This window comes from Felis catus, chromosome F1, assembly GCF_018350175.1.
Source record: "Felis catus isolate Fca126 chromosome F1, F.catus_Fca126_mat1.0, whole genome shotgun sequence".
In the NCBI taxonomy this organism is placed as follows: domain Eukaryota; kingdom Metazoa; phylum Chordata; class Mammalia; order Carnivora; family Felidae; genus Felis; species Felis catus.
Genome location: NC_058384.1, coordinates 17,275,553 through 17,291,822, shown reverse-complemented (window position 1 = coordinate 17,291,822; position 16,270 = coordinate 17,275,553). Strand labels below are relative to the sequence as shown.

General features: G+C 48.1%; 1 protein-coding gene across 1 annotated transcript in view; it reads left to right on the top strand.

Moving 5' to 3' along the window:
• The window catches only part of TNR (tenascin R), a 409,307-nt gene that overhangs the window by 302,688 nt on the left and 90,349 nt on the right, over window positions 1–16,270 (top strand). The window lies entirely within an intron of this gene.

Sequence of the window (16,270 nt, the reverse complement as noted above, 5' to 3'; positions counted from 1 at the left end):
GCCATAATGTGCTTCTTGGTGCTGGGGGAGACGTGCCTGAGAAATGCAGCTTCAAACAAACAAACAAAAGACATTTTTTCAGTGCCTCACATACCTATAAATACCATCATACCTATTGGATTCTTCTTCCCTGGATTATCCTCTAAAGCTACCCTGGCCAAAAGGGGAGTTAGCAGCCCCATGTGACTACTGAGCCCTTGAAACATGGCTGGTCCAAACCGAGATGTGCTGGGAGTATAAGATGCATACTGAATTTCAAATTAGTATTTTTTAAAAAGCTCACTAATAGCTTTTAATATTGATTGCATGTTGAAATGATACTATGTTAGCATATTAAAACTAATTCCACCCGTTTATTCTGGCCGTTTTTAGTGTGGCTAGCCAGAAAATTTTAAATTACGTATGTGGTGCCCATCGGTGACTTGTATTACACTTCTTTCAGACAGGTGCTTCTCGAAAGCAATGGTTTTGAAATTGTGGCCTGTGATGTATTAGTGGAGCATGAAACCAATTTAGTGGGTTTCAACCTCTATTGTTTCTTTTTTTTTTAATTTTTTTAAAATGTTTTGTTTATTTTTGAGAGAGAGACAGAGAGTGAGCAGGGGAGGGGCAGAGAGAGAGGGAGACACAGACTCTGAAGCAGGCTCCAGGCTCTGAGCTGTCAGCACAGAGCCCGATGTGGGGCTCGAACTCATGAACCACGAGATCATGACCTGAGTGAAGTGGTTGGATGTTTAACCGACTGAGCCATCCAGGTGCCCCTAAAATTTTTATTTTTATTTATTTACTTTCAACATTTACTCATTTTTGAGAGGCAAGAGTGTGAGTGAGGGAGGAGCAGAGAGAGAGGGAGACACAGAATCCGAAGCAGGATCCAGGCTCTGAGCCGTCAGCACAGAGCCCGACGCGGGGCTTGAACTCACGCACCATAATATCATGACCTGACCCGAAGTTGGATGCTTAACCGACTGAGCCACGCAGGCGCCCCCACCTGTATTGTTTCTTAATGAATAAAATATAAGAGAATGAATTAGAACGCATTCCAAACAGTAAGTACTATTCTGTAAAAATCGTGGTTTCAATTTTACTTATCCACAGGATTTACGTATTACATCCTGGGTTACAAAGTAAAAAAATATATTTACTGTCAATAGAGTAAAAAGTATTTGAGCACCCTCTTCTAAATTATCCATGATGAGACAGTCCTCCCTTGAGTCAGAATGTTCCGGCATAAACAACAAATGATTTGTATCTGACTGGGGAGATTCATAGTTGAGTCAGGTCAATGCTGTAACTTCAAAGTTCTGCCCAGGGAAGCTTTGCAGCCTCTCCTGATGTACTAAAGTAGGAGAGAAGGTCCCTGCGCTGCCTAGTAATCCATCTGTGAGTCACGCAAGTACAGAGGCTGGAGTGGAGCCAGGCCAAGCACCCCTCTGCAACCTCGCCAAGAGCCCCCGGAGCCCTGGTAGATGAAGGCAGAGGGGCAAACAGCATCCAGCGCCCGAGGAACAGGAAGCAATGCCCCTTATAGGCAAATTAGACCCCGCGTTACTAATATTATGCAGAGAGAACTGCTTCTCCCTTCAGCACATCCTTGTGCAGCTGGAAAAGTTTCTTCTCCAGACTAGTCAGGGAATCCACAACTCCAAAGAGGTCTTCCCTCGAGATAATTAAATTAGAAAATGCAACCACCCGCACTTTCTGGAGGCTGAGCCTCAGTGATCTCAGCACACTCCCGAGGCAGCTTTTTCTAGGGGGTCAAAGGCTGGCTCCAGGTTGATTTAAGACCCCACAGAAGCATCGTGGTTAACTACAGTTTGAATAGGTCTTGCCTTACATATGGCAGAGGCTGAGGCCCACTGAGGAAGGGAGTCCTGCCCCGTGTGCAAGGACGTGGCGGCCATGGCAGCCGTGGCTCTCCGTATTACAACAGCTCCTTCACCCCGGCACTGCCCCGGAGTCTTAGCCCCGGGAGGAAGGGCCAGAGGGGCTCTGAGTTCCCAGGCCCCAGTCCAGGGGCTGCTGAAAGAACCCTAGCCTTTGCAAATCCAGGTGGAGTGGTAGCGGCAGCGTGTAGGAAGAAAGGATGCAAACATGGCTGCCGGCTGCCATTTTGCCCGGCTCACGTGTGTCACTGAAGGCCTGATTTGCAGAACTGATCAGGACACTGCTTCAGGAACTGATGTCGCAGGGTTTGATAAAAACCAGTTCTATTCCATGCTCGTGAATTACTTAGGGTACCTGCAGTGAAACGCCTCAGATGGTAAGAACTCAAACTTATTCAGCTTGAGTCCCACATGGCGCCTCAGAAAACACTATTAGGTAGACTGACACCGTTTAGAGCACTTGCTTTATGTAGGCCCCATATTAAATGCTTACTACATATTATATACTAAACACTTAAAACAACCATGAGAGATGGAGACCATTATTGCTTCCATTTAATGGATGAGGAAACTGAAGCTGATCGCTTGCCCACGATCACCCAGCGAACACACAGCCGACTCGATTTCAGGCCTATGTGATTCCCCAGCCCAACACCCATGACGCCGTTTTACCTCACATGTCAAGTATTCTTTTTTTTTTTTTTTTTAACATTTATTTATTTTTAAGAGAGAGAGACAGAGTGCAAGCAGAGGAGGGGCAGAGAGAGAGGGAGACTCAGAACCTGAAGCAGGCTCCAGGCTCTGAGCTGTCAGCACGGATGAAAATCAAGACTATGTGAAAATACTGTATAAACTAGGAAGTGTCACATAAGTTGATGGGACGGCGTCAGCATTGCTAATGTGTGAAGAATAAAGGAGCACGTGGTTCCATTTCTGCATGGGCCAGAAGTTTGTTATGGGACATCCAGCCGTGGCAATGTCTTTCCTCCTCAATTTTCTGTCAGCCCCAGCATTTAGAGGGCCACAGCAGGATGATGAATCATCACTGGGTGCTAAGTTAATAATTGTTGAATTGAGTAAAATGCAATTGAGGACGCTTAGGTGGCAATGAGTGACAAATCCCATGGTGGCAATTGTGGTGCATCTTTTTGACCCACATGCCTAGAGGAGAACTATCATTTCTTGCAGATGATCAGTAACTCTGAGGGAATGGTCAACTTTCCCAAGTGAGGAAGATCAGAATGTAACCCCCCCTGGGAATCACAGGGATTCTGAAATTATTCTTTGGCTGTTCCTGGACTATGTTTGATCCCTGAAACTAGACCCTATAAAACGATAGGGTCACCAGCTTCAAAGCTATTCACTTGGTTATAGAAGCTGGGCAGGAGGCCTAGGAGGCCAGCTTCAGGGTCCAAGGCCAAGGCAGGGCTGCCCTGAGCTGGACCAGAACACGATTCTAGGCAAGACTGAGGTGGGGGCGCGCCTGGGTGGCGCAGTCGGTTAAGCGTCCGACTTCAGCCAGGTCACGATCTCGCGCTCCGTGAGTTCGAGCCCCGCGTCGGGCTCTGGGCTGATGGCTCAGAGCCTGGAGCCTGTTTCCGATTCTGTGTCTCCCTCTCTCTCTGCCCCTCCCCCGTTCATGCTCTGTGTCTCTCTGTCCCAAAAATAAATAAACGTTGAAAAAAAAAATTAAAAAAAAAAAAAAAAGACTGAGGTGGGTAATGTGACATATCCAGGGCGCATCCAGGGTCAACTGAAATTCACAGAGCTGGATTAAATGTACTAGGGTCAGGACCAAAAGGAGAGGGGACACATCAACAGAACCAAGATGCAAATGCCCCATGTCTCAGGGGTAAAGGTGAGTGTATGCCAGCCAAACACTGTAAGTAACCTCGGGAGGTAGAATGCCCACACCAATGGCCTAAAGCTAAATCAACTCTATATTTTTAAGTGTTTTTTTCCTGATTATGCAAACAGTATACATTCATTAAAAACTAACCAGAACATACAGAAAGGTTGTATTGTTAATACACCGACCCAGCAAAAGTCACTAGTGATTTTGGTGTATTTTTTCCTCCTACTTTTTTTCCACGTTTATTTATATAATCGAGACTGTATTCTTTATAGTCTGGTGGTGTAAACACTTTAGACCCACAGATTCCTTGGGCTTGCTATATCGGCAAAGCACTGCCCAGGGACACTGCCGCCTCTCGGGTAGGCCTGGAAGGCAGGTGTCAGGCAGACCATGTTCACATCAGCTGGCAGGCTGCAGGATCATGCAGATGAGGAAGATGCCAGGAATGGTGAGGGGATGGGGTGGGGGTGGGGGGGCGGGGAGGGGCAGGGCAGACCCCCACAAGGGACAGCTTCTGTATTTTTCCTTCTGCCCTTCGCACCAAGCACACTTCTCTGCCAGTGGGGAGCCCGGGCACGCGCTGACGGGTTGACTAGCTTCCTCCGCACAGTTCTCCTCATTAACGTGTGTGCAGCATCATGTCTGAACATGTAGCTGTTTCGGGGAACATTGTGTTTCAGTCCCGATCAGAATTAACAAACCAAGTCTGCTAGAGAGAGGCCTGTGGGAGAGAAGGGTCTGCTCCTCGCCCGGCCCTGTGATTTCTGACTAGTCTGAACAGCTGACCCTTAGGCAGGTGGACCTGAGGTCTGGAGAAGAGAAGTTTCAGCAGGGGTGGGAATGACTTGAGCAGGGGACAGAGCAGACACGACAGGTGGGGGATGGAAGTCCCTGGGTTCCCACGCACCCCTCCGCACCAGCCAGGTTCCATCAGAGGGAGCGGGGAAGCGGCTGAGTTTGAGCAGAAGACAGAGGCTGCCGGCTAAGACAGAGGGTGTGATTCGGGTACCTAGACCACGCAGGGAAGACCGACTCAAAGACCCTCGATGGTGACTCAAACCAGAGGCCTCCGGCATGTTTCAACTACCAACATCACCGTGGGTTCAGGGAGGATGGATTCTCACTCCCTTAGAGAGACTTGAGAGTCACTCTTACACCGAGTAGTACAAGCAGCCCTCCAGGCTCAGGTCTGAGCATGTTGCTGTGGGCTTAGCAAGCCCTTTGCTAAGATCTTGAGTCAAGAATACTTGGGGTGCTTGGGTGGCTCAGTCGGTTGAGCCTCCGACTTCGGCTCAGGCCCTGATCTCACGGTTCGTGGGTTCAAGCTCCACCGTGGGCTCTGTGCGGACAGTGAGAAGCCTGCTCGGGATTCTCTCTCTCTCTCCCCCCTTCTCTCTCTGCCCTCCCCCCACTAGCTCTCTCTCTGTCTCAAAATAAATAAATAAACTTTAAAAAAGAATTAAAAACATTAATAATTCCCCCTTCACAGATGAGGAAACTGAGACTCAGAGCTGTCACATGACCCACTCAACCGCATAAAGCCAGTGACTGGAAGTGGCAGGAGACACAGAGAGAAATGAGTCTTCAAGGCAGGTGCCCTGCCCACCAGGCAATGATCCCACTCTAAAGTCTCCCTGAGGTGGGACCTGGCCCTGGGCCCATCTATGACCTGGAGGGGACCATCTATGACCCGGCTCACAGCCAACCACCTGCATCAAGTCCAAGGACATAGAAGGTCACAAATCACTCCTTCATCCCTGAGAAGAATCAAATAAATCCATGAGACTGACAGGGCCTTCGTAATCAGAGAAACCAGCTTTTCAGCGAAGACGGACAAGCAGCACGCAAAGACAATTAGGGGGTGTGAGTGGTCTGACAGGTACCAAGGTCAATAATAGGGAACAATGTGACAGGCAGCAGTAATCAAAAGAGAAGTGAGGGGGGAAGACGAATCATCCTGAAGCTATCAGTGAGAGAGCCTGGGAAGGGATGGGTAGGACATTTATTACCCTAACAATAAACTGTGCCGACAGCTAGAGGAACAGTGTGTCCCCAGGCCCCTCAGGGTCACCTCACACACTCCGGGCAGCAGTTCTTGGGAATAACAGCCCATTGGAAAACTTGAGAAACTTTGGGAACAGGAAAAGCCAGTTTGTGGGGAAATGTGGACCCCTCAGTAAGCAGGCTGGCCGGAACCACATCACGTGTGTGTGGATGTACGCATTTAGATAAAGAACCCCTAGATTTCAGTAGTATATGCTGGGACGATAGATAGCTAGATGATAGATCTGTGGGCTCTCTGTTTGCAGCGGGGAGGAAACGACTCTCCAAATAACTACCATGTTAAGTGTAGTAGTAACACATTCTACTTGAGCTCGAGAGAGATCATTGTTGCGAATTCTTTCTTGCATGAAGGCTTCCCGGGTCCGCTGGTTACATCCCTTGGCATTCAGCAAGTCTCAGTCTTGGTGCCCTCACTGAAAGGCTTTGTGATTTTAGACAAGCCACTTAACCTCCCTGTGACTCAATCTCCTCACCTGTAAAATGGGGACAATCCTAGTAGCTTGTAAGGTTGCTGTAAGGATTAAAGGAGTTAATATGCAAAAGCCTTAGAAGAGTACCTGGCACGTGTGTGGAATGCATGTGCATCAGCCCGAGAAACTCTCCGTTTCCCTCAAAGCGCAGTCCTGCAATCATCCTGCGGTGGGGTCATGTAGGTACATGTGACCAGCTCGCTGAAGGTGGCGGGGAGCCTCCCTGCCTAATCAAATTCAGCGGATTTGGACAAACCCAACCACGTCTCCAATCTTCTAGGAAAAGCCCAGAGATTTTGCTATTTCAGAGAAAGGCAATAAATATCTATCATTGATTCCTATGGACTCATCTTGCAGATCAACAGTTTGGACCATTCTAGAGACATTGGTGGGTCTGGACTAATGAATGTATAATCTTCCAGACCAGGATGAGGGCATGTCACTGCCTACCTCATAATTATCCCCAAACATAGCTCCTGATGGATAAGTCATGGAAAATTCTCAGCGCTGGCTCGGGAAATCATTCCTGCTTCAGGCTTCCCGTTCAGTGAATCAGCTGGTGTCTTCCTCCGCAGGGTGTACTCTTATAATGATTTCGCTGCAGGAATCCTATTTGATAACGCAAACTAGGATCAAAGGGATACGTTTTCCTACTCCAAACTCCAAAGAAAGGATCCAGTCTTGATTTGTTCTTAGGGAAATCTGAGAGCTTCTTGGGAGTACAGTCCTCCAGCCCTTGAGTAGAGGGGAGCTGTTGAGTAAATCCACAGAGAGAAACAGAAAGTTCCCTGTGCACTGACCAACTAAAGGCCTTGGTTGTCAGACCCCACTCCATCTCCAGACCTGCAGCTGACAGTCAATGTTGGTGAGCCCCCTGCCTCTCCCCCAGCCAACTGCTCATGGAAACACCTGTCAGTGACCAAAGCATAGAGAAAGTAGAAGGCTGAAACTTTCTTTTTAATTAATAGAACATATTTCTTGCTGAGAAATCAATAAACCTGTGCCTTTATTATTATTTTATTTTTTTTTTAGTGTCACTGTATTTCTTCAGTTTCCTTGTGAGAAAAATAAACCCAAGGAGATGTGAGCCAGATTCCTTTTGACCCCATAAATTTCTCAAATGTAGCAGAGGTCACCCTCAGAATACTCAATTTCTTTAATATCAGCTTTAAAACATGTCATTTACAGGAATAAGCCTCAGTTTACTCATCTGTAAAGTGGGTCAACATACCTCCCTTATATACTTAACAAAATTCACAGAAGGAGGAACCAAGATTATACATTTTGTGAACCATGATGAGCCCTGCAAGCACCAGGTGTTCTGGTACACTGGCTCACGTCAGTGCTTTTCAAGCGGGGAAAGGTAGAAAGATCAATGCGAGAAAAGATGTTGAAACCTTTTACAGGCAATGAATCTTATTCTCTGTTACTGCATGAAACCACGCTGAACCATGTCCACTGTTAGGTTAGATGAGGCTGTTGTTAAAATGAAAAATGTCACTGTTATTTACGGTCTAAGGCCTACCTGTCTCCAAATAGGTTTTCCGAAGGTGTTAATTTATTGCCAATACTGTCTCTTGTATTACTTTGGCATTTGACTACTGAGGGAACGAGGCCCAGAGGACAGGTAAATTTTAAGCAGAGCTGGGGACAGGAGGAAAGACTGGGGGTAAACTGCTGTCCCCGGGGCAGCCCGGTCTCTGCGGGTACCTGCAGGGATGAGCAGGGGAAGGCCGTGCTCAGTGAGGACACTGGATCCAGACCTCTAGGCTCAGTAGAAACTGAGCTGTTACCATCCTTAAGGCCCAAAGGAGGTGAGGGGAGTTAGCAGACAGGTTACTAGAACCCAGAAAGAGACTCAGTCATGCAGAGAAGGTCACCTTGAGAGGAACAACGCCCTTGAGCTGGGGGACACAGCCGGCCTGAGCGACCTCCCCGGTGGAAGCCGGACCCGCTCTCCTCCTGACTGGAGCCGCCGCTGAACTACTGGGCCCCCCCCACTTCGGCTGAACGGGAAGATCCAGGGGGAGGGCGCCTCTGGGGAGACAGATGGCGGGGGAGAGGGTGTGGACAGGAAGACGGAGGTGCCGCAGAGCCGCGTTGCGGACCCAGGGAGTGAGCCCCCCTGGCGGTGCCCAAGGAGGCCCCTGTCCCGTCCGGGCGGAAGGAGAGCTCGCATCGAAGGGACAGGACACCAGGCACGCGTTATTGCGGGCATAAACCCCAACCCACCGGAGACACGGTGCATCCCCAGTGAGCTTTTTTGTACTTCTTTGCACCCCGTACGGATCACCCATGGACTCCGGGAACCCTCAAAACATGCTTGGCTCACTCCCCAAGCCTCAGTGGCCCCGGCCCCGCTTGGAGCCTACTCGGCGGCGACCATATTCTTAATTTGTCAGAAAGGCGGCCGCTTGGGGCCAAATGGTCGATTCTTTTTTTTTTTTTTTTTTTTTTTTTTTAATTATTATTATTCAGATCGAAAACATGTAAAAGCCCAATATTTTGCAATACATATCCTGAATTTAGCAGTTAATAAAACAACATTGGAATTCGACGGGAGCCTCCTCTTAACAACAATGAACAAAGATGATGCTGTATAACTTAATGGAGAGCAAAACGCACTTTGTCAAGACAGAGTGAGAGAAAAGGAACGTAAGAAATTATGTACCCTGAAAAACCACTCTCTAAAGTAATGAGGAGAGCTAACCGGAGCCTCACTGACTGAATAACTGCAAAATAAGATAAACGACGAGCGAACCATCTTCTGAGGTTTTCGGATTAGTATTCATCTTAGGCTCCAATTGCAGCAGCAGATGTCAAAGGGTTTCTTAATCACATCGTGTCCCGCTTAAAACACACTGATGGTTCAACAGGCCCGCAGAGGACAGAGCACGTTTCTAAAGATGCCAGTCAAGGCTCTGCGACAACTTGGCACCCTCGTCCGTAAACTCACGCGAACACCCGGGTGCCACCACCCTGGGGACAGGGCCCCTCCTCAAGCAGGATCTTCCTTATTCTCTACCCCTCACTCACCACAACTGCCTTTCCCTCTGCCTCCTCCCTTCAAAATCTTTCTCATTCTTCAAGAACCAGCTCAAAGGCCACCCTCCCCATTGAGCTTTCTCTAGAGAGTCTTGCGGTTGAAATGCTTCCTTCTGCTGGGCTCCCCGAAGAATATTTCCCCAGACTTCTGAGATGGCACTCATCGTGGTCTGCTGTTTATTCTCAGTTTGTGAAGACCTCCCTCCCAGTTACCCAGAGAGTTACCTGAGAGTTCACTAGCTCGTCCCTGGCGTCTCAGATGGAACCCAGCCCAGCGGCTGGCATGCAATCAGCATGTAACTGAAGGTAATTAAGCCAGTTGTGTTACGTATACCAGTACTCTGAGAGCTTCCTCGAACTTCGAGTAACAGATAAGGATGTTATTTCATGCTCTAGAAAATATGATTCACCTGTGTGTCGTCTTTGGGTCAGGCTGGTGCTATTTCATGCTCTAAAAGGCATAGTTTACACAATGAAGGAAATAACTCCTCTAGACCTCCAGAGCTGAACTTTTATAAGTTGCCACCTCCAATATACAGGCCATCTGAAGAAATTAATGAATATCCGATATGAAAGCAATTATTTGGTTCCTGCTGGAAGGACCAACTCTGACATAGTTATGCCATATAATTGGAAACAGCATGAATTTGATATTTGAATCTGTCATTAGACATTTTTAGAGCGGATGAATTATCTAGTATTCTGGATGTGAGTGAACATGATTTTTGCAGGTGACTACTCCTAAGATTTGTTTGTTTTCTAAAAGGTTTCAATGCCCTAGGATCAAGCAAATAATTCCTACATTTACAGTTGTAATTAATTAGAAGTTCGGAGCACACATTTATAAATTGGCATGGCCCAGAGTTGGCCTCCTGGACCCACTGGTCCTTGGACATCAAGCCCTAGAATCAATGAGAAGACATGGCCAGATCACTTATCTCACAAGTACCCACAGGGCATGTATGTGTTGTTTCCATAGTCTAGCTTTAATTGATTTTAAGTCTTTGTAAAGACTGAACGTGGTCTCTTCAGAGGCAGAACTACCTTGCCTTTGGCCCTGAGGCTCTAATAAACTCTGCTTCTGCTGTGCCCTCTGCCCCCTTCCCCCTCTCCCTACCTGCCCTCTGCAACTCCTGTGCACCTTTCCACCCTCTTGCCTCCATCTGAACTGGGTCCACAGCTTCAGGAAGGCTTCTCTGGCCACTGCTCCCACAGCCAGCTCCATTCACTGCTCAAGACGCCTGTTAAACTTGGCACGAGGACCTTGAGTGTAATAATAAAAATGGACTGCGTCACTTTTTCTTTTGGTATCATGTGTATATGTCTACTCTTCTAACTGGATTGTGAGCCCCGTGAGGGCAGAGAATACACACACACACACACACACACACACACACACACACACACACACATATTCCAAACCAATTTCTCTCTCTGTTCTATGGGGTATCCCAGGCAGGAGATAGAAGCCATTGATTTGGGATGCAGTTTGACAGGCGGTCCTTCTTACAAGGGAATTTTCTTTGGATTTTTTTAAATGTAAAGAAGAGGAAGATGAAAAGTAATACTGATGACTCTTCAAGAAGAATAATTGAATAGCAAATGGTGGCATGGTGTTCTCTCAGCTCAGGAAACACAGACGAAAAATAGATATTAATGATAGCAAAAGGTCAGACTCTTGGAAGAATTTGTGACCAAAAGGGTGGAAACTAATGAGGAATTTATTATTTATGTCCAACCTACTTCCAAAGGATAGAGGCGGGTGATGAAGGGGGGCTAAGGCATCCACGACTGAACTGAGAGTCTGGAAATATGACTGAGGATTTAGCTCGGCTCTAACTTTCTTCATGTAGTTGGGCAAATCACTTTCGTACTCTAGCTTCATCTGTAAAATGGGAATAATCCCATGGACCCTTGTGAGGATCAAATGGGACTATACTAAAAAATAAATATAAATATAAATTGCATTATACTATACTATATTATATATTATTACATTATATTAATATTATTACTATATAATAATTAATATATGTTAATCGTAGTATTTGTCAACATGTAATAGATTATATCATTAATATTTTATGGTATATATTTTCATATATTCTACAGGTGCTATATTATTAATGTACTAATTAACTTTGCACGTATTAATACATTATAGTCTATTAACATATTACATACATTATTATGAATATATGATATTTTTGTTAAAAAATTTTCTTTTAATGTTTATTTATTTTTGAGACAGAGAGAGACAGAGTGCAAGTGGGGGAGGGGCAGAGAGAGAGGGAGACACAGAATCTGAAACAGGCTCCAGGCTCTGAGCTGTCAGCACAGAGCCCAATGCGGGGCTCAAACCCACCAACCGTGAGATCATGACCTGAGCTGAAGTCGGACGCTTAACCGACTGAGCCACCCAGGCGCCCCTAAATATACGATATTTTAAAATACATTCAGATACCCTACGGAATCATCTGGGGTCTATGAAAATTGGATCCATTCTTACCTAAATGGAATCTTCATTTACCAAAAATCATGGGCAGGCCTGGAAGGCGGACTGTCGGTCCTCCCTGCGCATAAGGAAATCAGTGCCCTCGCCATAAAGCTTGTCCAGCCTTACTGACTGCATTGTAAAGTGGAAATTCAACCTCACACTCACTTCCGATCATGAGATTTTTATGACTCGCTGGGTATCATTCCCATGACTGATATTCGAGACCCCCGTATTTCAGATGAAAAAGACATTTCTCTGAGAGGTCTGGCCAGAGAGAGCTCTCAGAGGTGGCGCCAGACGGAGCCGGGGGGGGGGGGGACCAGAAGCCAGATTGCCCGTCCGTCCCTGCCACTGTGGTTTCTCTAATCCGCACTGACACAGAACCACATACCGGGCTGACCATTTGCGCCGAAAAGTGAATGTGGCTCCATCGGATTCTGAACCGCAGACCCTCCCTGCGGATTCTCACGCGGGGCCCAGCAAGGTGGACGCTGTTCGGGCGTGGGCAGTGGCCGGGCCTGGTGGGAGGGTTGCCGGGGCCTGGCCCCGTGTGCCCTCCCGCGCCACTCCGCGTCCTTGCTGACAGCTCTGGGCCAGCCACGGGCCCTGTCTGCGGGGAGGTTTCTGCCCTCGGGTTCTTTTCGGAAATCTGACAGGCCCAATAAAAGCCCAGGGCTGAGGGAGACGGCGGGCTGAGCCCTCCCGGCAGCCTGGACCGCGCCACCGCTGACACAATGGGGCCGGCTGTAATCACATTACACCCTCCTCTTTCATAATTACCCTCTTTCTCCGAGTGACAGAGCATCCCAACGGCAGGGAGGGAACTATTTTTAAACTAATTCTTACTAAAAAAAAAAAAAAAAAAAAAGGCACAAAAAAGAGTGTCATTTTTCCACAGATACAGTTCTGGTTTATAAATCGCCCCTAGGGACAGAGCGGGGACTGAGGCTGGCAGGAGCTAGAAGATCCAAACAGGGCTGTGGCCACCCACCCCTGGGGATCACCTCTCCTTCCCAGCCCAACAACCTACACGCTCACTTTTTCTCTCCCATCTCCTGTTGTTGTGTTTCCTGAGGAATTTCTGCCCGTCTTCATCTCTTGTGTTTCCTGTCTGAGTCTAGGGGAGCAAAACAAGAAAAAGAAAACCCCAAAGGCATAGCTTCATTTTGAGTGACTAGTGCCTCGTCTCCTGGTCCCCCACCCCCACCCCCACCTTCTGGAAGCCAGGTCTCCTCTCCCTTCTCTGGGCATGCTTTTCCATCACCGGCGCAAAGCTCTTCAAGGTGAACAGACAGAGCCAGGAGAGGGCCTGTGGAGGTGGCCAAGGGAAAGAAAAGCCACCGGAGAACGACTTTATCTGGGGCAAGAGCTCCAGCCGAGCCGGGTGACCCCGGCCGTGCCCGCGGGGGCCTCGGGAGAGCAGCGGGCACCTGGTAAACAGGGCACCAGCTCGCCTGGAGGACCGGCCTGCTCTCCGCCTCTTACAAATTACCCAGAGACACCTCTGGTGCCGGCCCCGATAATGACATTGATAAGGAAGCGGGGTAGAGGAAATGAATCGATGGCCCTGCACGGATTTCCTGAGTACCAATCTGCCGAATTACCGCAACTCTATTGCACTCTCGTTTGGAGGGTCATTAGCTATCTGTCTTGCTCACAACTGCTGGCGTGTCACCGAGGCCTGGGTGTGCTCACTGTTCCTCAGGGTTACCTATGCTCACTCTGCCTGTAGGAGTCTCGTCTGGTCCTCTCGCCGGCCTGGCGTGCGTCCGTTTTTCCTTCTCCGTCTCCTCTGCTTTTCCCTCCTGCCTCCCCTACCCCCCAGCGTTCCCGCTTTCACTGGCCCATGCTGACCCTCGTCCTGGAGTCTTATTAACTGTAGTCGGAGGAGTCATCGGAGAGGGGGGGAAGACCACGAGGGCGCAGGGAGGCTCCTCTGATCCCCTCCGGCCCGGGTCGCCTTTGGTCACAGATTCTGCGTCTAGCTTACAGGTGAAACCACCGAAGCCAGGTCGTGGGTCTCAGAGCAGGTGGGGCCCCTCTGAAGGAGACAAGCCTACCAAATGTGGCGCTCCCGGATACGCCCTGGGATTAGGCCTTGCCCACCAGCGTCACCGAAAAGCGCCACGGAGAGAGACCGCGTGCAAAACAGTCGATATTCTTTGTTGGGGTAGGAGGCGGAGGTAGAGAAGGAGGCCAGAAGGGGAGGCTTCAGGGACGCAAGAAAGAAAAGCCGCTTGGAAGTAATTAAGTGACACGAGCTTAGCAGAACTGAGGGCACATTTATTCAGTCAGCATTAAACGAACGTCTGCTTCGCTCCCCTTCTCCCTCAGCAACGTCAGATGAAGGGAGAAAAATGGAGCCCCTCCTGCCATTCAGTCCACCCTCTGTCTCTGCCTGCCCCAGAGCAGCCACAGCAGCCACACAGAAGTGCAGATACGAGAGAGAAGCAGACAGGCCTGTGCTGTGGCCTGCGGTGTACTTGGGGCCGAGCCGTGTGGGCAGCACGCCGGCGGGAGCCTGTGCAGGCCCCGATCTCTGTAACCACTCAGAAAGCACACGTTTTTAAATGTCCCCCAGCTCCTCTAAGATCAAGGTTTACTGGTTCAGAATTGTTCGTGATTCTTTGGGACACGGTCGAGGCTGGGCACTTGTGAGTAAAGAGCCATCAGACAAGACTTCCCTCCAGTGGGAGAGACTAAAGCAATTTCTGGGGTAGTGGAGGAGAAAACATGAAGCTAAAAGTCATCGCTGTCAGGACGTCCTAAAGATGATCCCAGGAGAGGAAAGTGTTGATTTTTAAGAACTCTGAGTCTCTTCATGAGAATGGTGTGTGGCCACTAATTAAAGCTGGCTGAAGACAGTAGTTAGGAATACAGACGATGGTCAGCAAGATCTGGTTCAGTCTTGGCTCCTCTGCTCATTAGCCGTGCAATCTTGGCCAAATTCCTTGGCCTTTCCTGAAGCTCATTTCCTCGTCTCAGATAATGGAAAGAAAGAGGACCGGGCATGTTAGCAAAATCACCGCAGGGCCCTGCTGGTTGTTTACAGAGGTCTGATGGATGGATGCCTCTTTCTGGTTGGCTGTTGCCCGAGCCATGCCTGTTGCTAAATATCTTGCCTCCTAAACCTCACCCCTCCCTTGTTTATAGGATTATTGTCCGGAATGGATACAACAATATAAGAAAAATGCTTAGCTTGGCGCCTGGGACATGCCCAATTAGCTGTTGGTTTTCTTATAGATTGAATGGCGTCCTACAAAGAATATATGGTAAAGTTCTAACCCCCAGTACCTCAGAGTGTGACCTTATTTGGAAATAGAGTCATGCAGATGTAGTTAAGATGGGGTTATACTGGAGCAATGGGCCCCTAAAACAGTATGACTGATGATGATCACGTGAGACACAGAGGAGAAGACAATGTGACAATGGAGGCAGAGATTGGAGTGACCCATCTAATCAAACCCGAGAATGCCAAGGACTACCAGCCATCACCGGAAGTGAGGACAGAGGCATGGGAGAGATGTTCCCTCAGAGCCCTCAGAAGGAACCAGTCATGATGATACCTTGATTTTGGACATCCTCCAGTCTCCAGAACTGCAACACAATAAAGTTCTATAGTTTTAAGTTAGTCAGTTGTGGTGATCTGTGACCGCATCCCTAGGAAACGAATATAGTTTTATAGTAAGTAGGTGCCTCAAAGCCACATGAGACCATGAATTCATAAAGTAGCGGCAAAGAGAAGATCGTAATGTTCATTTTAGTTCACTCTCTCATGTGATGCTTGAAAGTCCATCTTCAGCATTCTCATTAAGTAGTCTTTTGGCTTGTGCCTAAATACCTCCAGTGACGGGGAACTCACTACTCATAATGACAGCTCAGTAGTTCTGACGGTTAGAAAAATTATTCTTTATATGGAGCCCAGATCTGTTTCCTTGTAGATTACCCCAGTTGACGAAAACTACTTCCCTCGGACATTTTGCCATACAAAAGTCCAAACCTGGGACGCCTGGGTGGTTCAGTCGGTTAAGCATCCGACTTCAGCTCAGGTCATGATCTCACGGTTCATGGGTTTGAGCCCCGCATGTCTGTGCTGACAGCTCAGAGCCTGGAGCCTGCTTCGGATTCTGTGTCTCCTTCCCTCTCTGCCTCTCCCCTGCTTGCTCTCTCTCTCTCAAAAATAAATAAACATTAAAAAAAAAGTCCAAACTTTCAGCATTCAACAGCCTTTCAAATACTTACATTCACTGAGCAAGAACATTCACGTTCTTGTACATATCAGAGTTTTAGCAAACGCAATGTCTTTTTGTGTATGACAAGCTTCTGCTTTCTCCACCGGAAGAGTAATCCATTAAAATCCAGTTTAGTATCGTCTCCTGATGGGCTATTACGCTGCTGGAAAAACCAGTACCAAAATCTGTGCCTCAAAGCCACAAACTTATTTCTGTCTCAC